We start from the raw sequence: 8,360 nt of genomic DNA on the forward strand, positions 1-8,360 counted from the left end.
TTTTCAATCGATTGAAAAATCACATGCGGTTGTGCCCAATCACGTTCCACTTATACATTTTCTAGGAACAAACGTCAAAAAGAGGAAAAATTTAGAAATGGAACTGTACTGCCCTCAGAAAATTCAGTTCCCTTCGTGAGCATGTTCCCCCCTCAATCATCATCCCTCTTGCCTACAAACTCATTGCTTAGGCGATTGAAAAATCACTGTGTAGCCAGGCACTTACACTTTAGCGCGAGCAGCGACCAGGCTTTAAGGCATAACTACATACACCACTTTTTGAAAAAGTACAAAAGTGAAAAGATTTTTATTCTAGCTATCGCAATTGTTTTTTGATAAAGAGTGTACAAATTGTTTTTAGACCAAAAAAAAATAAGCTTTCTGCATCATTTATTTTAATTGTTCACCCCGAAAAACTATACGGAAATGCGTTTGAAAATTTTTACTTTTGTACTTTTTTACTTTTTGAGCCAATGTAGTTAAAGCCTGGTACGCTGATCGCGCTAAATTTTAGCTGAGATAAAATTCCCATACAAGTTATCGATAACTTGTATGGGATCCATTTTATCTCGGCTAAAAATTTTCGATAATTTGTATGGGAGCTAAAATTTAGCGCGAGCTGCGTACCAGGCTTAAGGCTTTAGAGGATATAATATATGGAGTGCTTGTGCTGTTAGTTCCGTGAAGCTTTTATAGAGGGCTCTAGTTTCTTTAAGTTTTTCGATGAGTGCATGCCTCCATTTTATTTTAATTAGATGGCTGTCATCAACAAGCGTGTTTATTTACAGCTGCAGAACCGGACTCTAATTGAAAAACGAAGGCAGCGACCCCTATCCATGCATATGGCGTTTACAATGTATTAGGTATAGGAACAAGAACTCCATATATTATATCCTCTAAGGTTTTGACTCAAAAAAAAAAAACAACGAAGAAACCTTTTAACAAAAAACCATCAACAATAAAAGATATATTTCTGTAAAACCTTGATTTTTAAATCAAAATCGAGTAAGATCATAATCAATCATTACATATATGTACAAATTGTTTAATGAAAAAGATAATTAAGACGCTCAGTCAAAACAGTTTATAAAAGTATGCGACCGAAATGAAAAAAGGCTTAATCAAAAGCTTTGGACACAATACTGCAGCCTGCAGGTACCTGTACACGTGTCTATCCCATAATCTTTGTAATAGTTATTTCACTTGTTTTTCTGGGAGTACCATACCGATAACATGTAACCATAAACACCTTTGGCATTATTAGGATATACTTGTATTCCCTGAAACAAAATATATGTAAATCGTTAACAAAAAGAGCCGATTATAGCTATCAGAAAAACTGACCCCGAGAATGATTTAAAATGATACTTGGTGCAATTTCAAGCAAGAATGATTCAGTACATAATCGGTAGGAAATTTTTTCAAGAAATTTTTTTACCAAAAAAATGGAATTGCACAATTTTTGTGTGTTTTCCGATAATTTGGATCATGAAAGTAAACAAATATGTACATTTATCAAAGAATAGATGATCAATTCAAAATATTTTTTGCGGAACAGTGAAATAATCAGTGATTACCATCGTTTATTTATATTCTTTAAATTGCATGAATTATCTGTGATTTTTTGATCATTATGATTGAAATTTAAAGTTTTATGTTTTATTTGGGCTTTAATGATTTTTACTTTTGGATGCAATTAATGAAACACTAATTCATCTTTTGGTTGCACTACGTTTCGCCGGTTGATTATCCCGGTGAATTATCGTTAATTATCGATTTATAAAAATTTAATGTTTCGTTTTCCTACCACCAAGACAAAATTATAAATTTTTTTTAAAACTTACAAAATAAAAAAAAAAAATAAACAGGTGGTATGTCTTCTCTTACGATTTTAATTTAAAAAAATCAATTGTGGTTCCAAAGATTGTTTATAAGACCCTACTTTAAAAAAAAAAAAAATATTTTTTGAAAAATTATAACAGTTTAAGAGTTGGCGCCCCGTCATTTTATTAAGAAAACAAATCAGGGTATTTTTATAATCGCTGGTAGAGGCCCAAAAAAAAATTTATCCAAATTAAAAGGAAGTACACAGTGAAAAACAAAATTGGTCAAATGTTTTGCCTTTTAAAAAAAAAGTTGTTTAAGCAAAGGGATGTTTACATACAATATTACCACGACATTGGGTGATATGCATAAAAAATAGGAAATGCTTCTACTTGAAAAATTGTAAAGTATGAACGTTTTTCATCCACATTTTGTGCATATCAAACCTAGTTTATAATTATACATATATGGGCCATTGTCTAAACTTTTAGATTTCTGAAATATTGAAAAATATTTAAATATATTCAACATTTTTTATAAAATTAATAAGTAATATTAAAATTATTTAAGTATTGTTAGTTTTAAGTTGATCTATTAAAATGCATTTTTGGAAAAAAATATTCAAATCGTTGGAGCCTTTTTTTAAACTAATTTTTTATAGAAATTTTTTGAAAAAAAAATTAGATAAGGTTGGTATGCCATGTTGTAGTAGGTACCTATTAATCACTATCTAGAACCAAAATTTCAAAAAAATTAATATTTGACTTTTCAGAAAAAAAAAATACTTTTTTTTAGTCCAAAAATGTATATTTTACTCATTCCTTTTGCAAAAGAGTGGAAAAGTTGAGATAATAAAGGATCTGAAAAAAAGTAATGACGTCAGCAAAATTTTGCTGGAGTGTTGAAGACAGTTGATTGTGAGTTGGGGTCATGTTTTGTCCAGTGGATGGAGCATCCACCATTTTTAAAACACGAAAGAGTCATTAGCAACGTTTCATTTAAAGTTGTAAACTACTCATTATTAAATGATGTAATGCATCCTGTTTTATCCGAGTAGATGGGAATTGCATTGATTTCGTTTGAAAAGCGTTTCATTAAAAATCGCTAGAAAGACAGATAAAGTATTAGACAAGATGAGACAGTTTATGATTTTCTTTGGCAAATTAAAATACAATTTTTATGTAAAAAACATGGGAAGTGTGCAAGAGATAATATTTCTTATTAGAAGGGGATTTTTATATGGCTTTTTCATACTTGCAGTGATGCTGCCTGTGTAATCAATAAAAATTGAAGGTTTTGAATGAGCAAAAACAACTTATATGTGTGTTACCACCAAGTTCATAGGCTGAAGTTATAGCTATTTCGCGGGGACCAGCCCGATCATCAGACTAATTTTTAGTGGTACTATGTCGCTTATGTTCAAACAAACAAGTTGTTGTTCACTCAAAATCTTCAATATTTTTTATTATTTTATCAATTGAATGAATTAATTGAATGAATTAATTGAATCAAAAATAGAAAAAAAAAAAATTAAAATGAAAACATTAACTCCACTGGCACATATTTAAAAAAAAAATGCACAAACGATGCCGATGGGACATTTTCGATTTTTTCCGAAAAATTTAAAAAAATTATTTTCTTTTTCTTAAGCCTTAACTACATTGGCTCAAAAAGTGAAAAAGTACAAAAGTGAAAATTTTCAAACACATTTTTCTATAGTTTTTCGGGATGAAAAATTAAAACAAATGATGAAGAAAGCTTCTTTTTTGGTCTAATAAACAATTTGTATATAGCTCAGGGAAATTAGTCAAAATATGGGCATGAAATCGCATTTTTCGCGGGACAAAATTTTTTTCATGAAATGTGTTCGGGTGGTTGTCCTTATCATAAAAGTCAATTTGTTGGCATAATTGGAGGTTGGGAACAGCCGCCATCTTGGAAAAGAGATTGGTATCGTTTTTATTGAATAGCTCCATTGTTATTCATTTTAACAAAAAATGACAAAGGCAAGACTTATTAACAATAAAATTATCTAAGAAATCATATACAAAACAATTCCGTGAGTTGATTAAATAAAATTTTATAGTTGGTCAAAGTGCGGGTTTGTATCGAAAGGTTGGGACAAAATGACATTTTTTCATATATCTGACGAACTTTTGATTTGTTTGGATAATTCTTCAAGAATGAATTGTAGTACTTATAATTACCTATAAAATGAGCCCACAATCGTTATTGTCACCATCGTATTGTAGAAGTAATCTAACTCCGAATCTCAACATGTACTAGTCAAAAGTAAGAAAACAGCTGTTTTTTTGCTAGTAGGTCGAGAAAATTTTGGGAGTAGAGGTATAACCAAAATATAAGTACGCAGTTTTGCAGCCATACGCGTGTTAATGTCGATTTCGAAGGTCTGACAACTCTAATTTTGTGCTTTATACGGTTTTTGGCGGGTTAAATAACGTAAGTTTTAAAGTTTATGTGAATGGGCTAAATTTATACTATTTGAAATTATGAATATACAAGCTGATGCTCTATTATTTTTCCTAAATCTGGATACCTCAATCTCGGCTATGGGGTTAATAGAACTCACGATATAAGCTTTTTTAACTAACCATATCAGGCTTTTCAATTTAAATAAACAAACAAAAATCTAAACAAAAAAAGCTTCTAAAACATAATCGTATAAGCGGCTTATATATAGTTCTATTGGTCACATCCTCAAGATTGGGGTGTTCAGATTTAGGAAAAATAATAGAGCATCAGCTTGTATATTTATAATTTCAAATAGTATAAATTTAGCCCATTCACATTAACTGGAAAACTTACGTTATTTAACCCCCCAAAAACCGTATAAAGCACAAAATTAGAGTTGTCAGACCTTCGAAATCGACATTAACACGCGTATGGCTGCAAAACTGCGTACTTATATTTTGGTTATACCTCTACTCCCAAAATTTTCTCGACCTACTAGCAAAAAAACAGCTGTTTTCTTACTTTTGACTAGTACATGTTGAGATTCGGAGTTAGATTACTTCTACAATACGATGGTGACAATAACGATTGTGGGCTCATTTTATAGGTAATTATAAGTACTACAATTCATTCTTGAAGAATTATCCAAACAAATCAAAAGTTCGTCAGATATATGAAAAAATGTCATTTTGTCCCAACCTTTCGATACAAACCCGCACTTTGACCAACTATAAAATTTTATTTAATCAACTCACGGAATTGTTTTGTATATGATTTCTTAGATAATTTTATTGTTAATAAGTCTTACCTTTGTCATTTTTTGTTAAAATGAATAACAATGGAGCTATTCAATAAAAACGATACCAATCTCTTTTCCAAGATGGCGGCTGTTCCCAACCTCCAATTATCCCAACAAATTGACTTTTATGATAAGGACAACCACCCGAACACATTCCATGAAAAAAATTTTGTCCCGCGAAAAATGCGATTTAAATTACTAATTTCCCTGGGCTAATACTCTTTTCCACAAAACAATTGCGCTAGCCAGAAAAAAAATATTTTCACTATTGTACTTTTTCAAAAAGTGGCCAATGTAGTTAAGCCTTTAGAAATAATTTTTTTTTAGAAAAAAATTGATAATTACAAAATTAAGGCACATTCAACCGAATTTTTGAAATTTTAATTTAAGGTATTGATTAAAAGTGATAAATGACAAACGAACTTGTTTTTTAAATTTTAATAAATGTTTAGTAAATTTTGTTTTTGAAACGGGTTAAGCCATTCGGAATAGTAAAAAATAAGTCGTTAACTTTTTTACTTTGGAAAACAAAATTAATATCTTTCGAAAACATTAAATTATTGTTTTTTAATCTATGAAATAATAATTAAATTAAACCAAGTCAAAATAACTTACTTTAATCAAATACTTCCAAAGATAAGGTAGAGTTGCTAGTAGCCGGCCCCTTAAGGATTCTGTCTCATAAAATAAAGCATAGAAACGTCAAATATCAACATTTTCGAATAATTCTTGAAATAAAATGTACTTTTTATAATAATTTTTCAGTATGTTTCAAAAAAAAAATAGTTAATAATAGTTCCCAAAAATATTTTATTTAAGTTTTTGTATAAAAAAGTCCGATTCTCCTAAATCCGGCCTTTGTTTCCTATTATCGGCCATCTAGTGTCCCATTTCCGGCCACTGACTTTATAAGGTCAAGCTTAAATAAATTGAATGTTTTTTATTTAAATTTTTGTGTTTGAAGAATTTAAAAACAATTTTGATTGTTAATAAGTTATAACATCAAATGATTTAAAAATGTATTTATTTTTCCCCCATTTTTTAAACTTTTATCAATAAAAGGGGGCCGAATACAGGAAACACTTGAATTTCAAAGCTTTTTTTGTGTTCTATCTCCAGCCCCTCTTAAAATTACCAAAATTCACATCTTTTTCCTATTTAAAACCTATTTTATTTGAAGAATAATATACAGGGTGTCCCACAGTCACCGCCCCAAATGAAAACCATGGATTCCTGAGGTCATTTTAAGTCGAAAAACTTAAGAGGTAATTTTCTCGTTTTCGTCCCGTTTTCGAGTTACCACGGTTTTTATGATTTTTGCTCTCTTGTCCTTTAACTGGCCTTATCTTTGCCAAACTACGTTTGATTTGAAAGATTTTTTTTACAACCAATCAAGAATTTACTACAGTTTAAATTTGTCTCAAAACTTTTTTCTCTGCGGACAACCGTTTCTCCACAATTTTGCATCAAACACAATTTTTTCGTTTTTTAAGTCGTTTTTTACACTTTCATATCATTTAAGTCAAAAAAACACGTTAATGAGTATTACTTTTTTGTGCTTTTTATTAAAGCCCAGTTTATTTTCATAGAAAAAACAAGTTTTATTTCATAAAAAAGGCTACTGAAAGTAATTAAAAAAAATAAACAAACTGAGTGAATTAAAAAAAAAATAATTTTGAAATAAAAAACTAATTTAAATGAATTAAAAACTTTTTCTGAGCTATTGTGGTTAAGAAAAGAACAAATAGATAAAGCTCAGAAAAAGTTTTTAATTCATTTAAATTAATTTTTTAATTAAAAATTATTTTTTTTTTAATTCACTCAGTTTGTTTATTTTTTTAAAATTATTTTCAGTAGCCTTTTTTATGAAATAAAACTTATTTTCTTTATGAAAATAAACTGGGCTTTAATAAAAAGCACAAAAAATTAATACTCATTAACGTGTTTTTTGACTAAAATGATATGAAAGTGTAAAAAACAACTTAAAAAACGAAGAAAATTGTGTTTGATGCAAAATTGTGGCGAAACGGTTGTCCGCAGAGAAAAAAGTTTTGAGACAAACTTAAACTGTAGTAAATTCTTGATTGGTTGTAAAAAAAATCTTTCAAATCAAACGTGGTTTGGCAAAGATAAGGCAAGTTAAAGGATAAGAGAGCAAAAATCATAAAAACCGTGGTAACTCGAAAACGGGACGAAAACGAGAAAATTACCTCTTAAGTTTTTCGACTTAAAATGACCTCAGGAATCCATGGTTTTCATTTGGGGCGGTGACTGTGGGACACCCTGTATATTTAATAAGAAAAACAACATTTCAAAGCATTTAGCTCTGAAATTGTTTCCACAAAACACTAATTACGATAGTAGCTTTCGGCAGTAAAATTTAAAAAAACCATACCCGATTGGATCACTTCACAAAAACTTATTTTTTTTCTAAGAAAACTGAATAATAAGAATATTGTAATTTTAGGAGAGACATTTAAAAGAACAGAATAAGAGCAAAAATTTGGAATAAATAATACAAAATCACTAGTCATCATGGTATAAAAAGAGAAGGTATGATCATTAGAAAAAACTCAGTATCGAGAACTGTCAAAACTTATGGCTACTTAAGGTTTTGACAGCCCAGCCCATTGAAATTGTTGTTGTAAACAAATTTGTCTTGGAAATTGTTGTTGCTTTTGACTTTGCCAAATACCAAACGTCAAAACCTTATTACCCCATTATGTAAGATGGCGGCTCTAATGATCATACCTTGTCTTTTTATACCATGACTAGTCATAAGGATTTTTCTGAAAGGTGGCCGGCTACTGGAGAGGGCCGGAATTAGGCAACTCTACCCTATCTATTAAAATAACGTTTTTTTTTCCATTTTCAAATTGAAATATCTGAAAAACGTGAGTTAACAAAGAAATTTTAACATATGGGTGAAAATTAAGCACATCAAATTTCATTCGTTTTATCTTTCGTCAAAAAATATCGAATATTCATTGGGATATTACGAAATTATAACAAAAATAAATCAATTTGATTTGATTTTCAATCTAGTCCAATAAGATTTGTATATCCTCTGATTGGATATATAACCAACAAATATCTTCAATTCGTCTAATCAAAATGAAAAATTTACTACATTTTATTTTGCCAATAAAATTAACGAAACATGTAAATAAATACACAAAATACAACAACAAAATATAAAAAACCAGAGAAATAGAGAGAGAGAGAATAAATTTATAATTATTCTCTCTCAAAAAGCGCCTCCCCC

This window comes from Episyrphus balteatus, chromosome 3 (genome assembly GCF_945859705.1).
Source record: "Episyrphus balteatus chromosome 3, idEpiBalt1.1, whole genome shotgun sequence".
NCBI classification, from domain to species: domain Eukaryota; kingdom Metazoa; phylum Arthropoda; class Insecta; order Diptera; family Syrphidae; genus Episyrphus; species Episyrphus balteatus.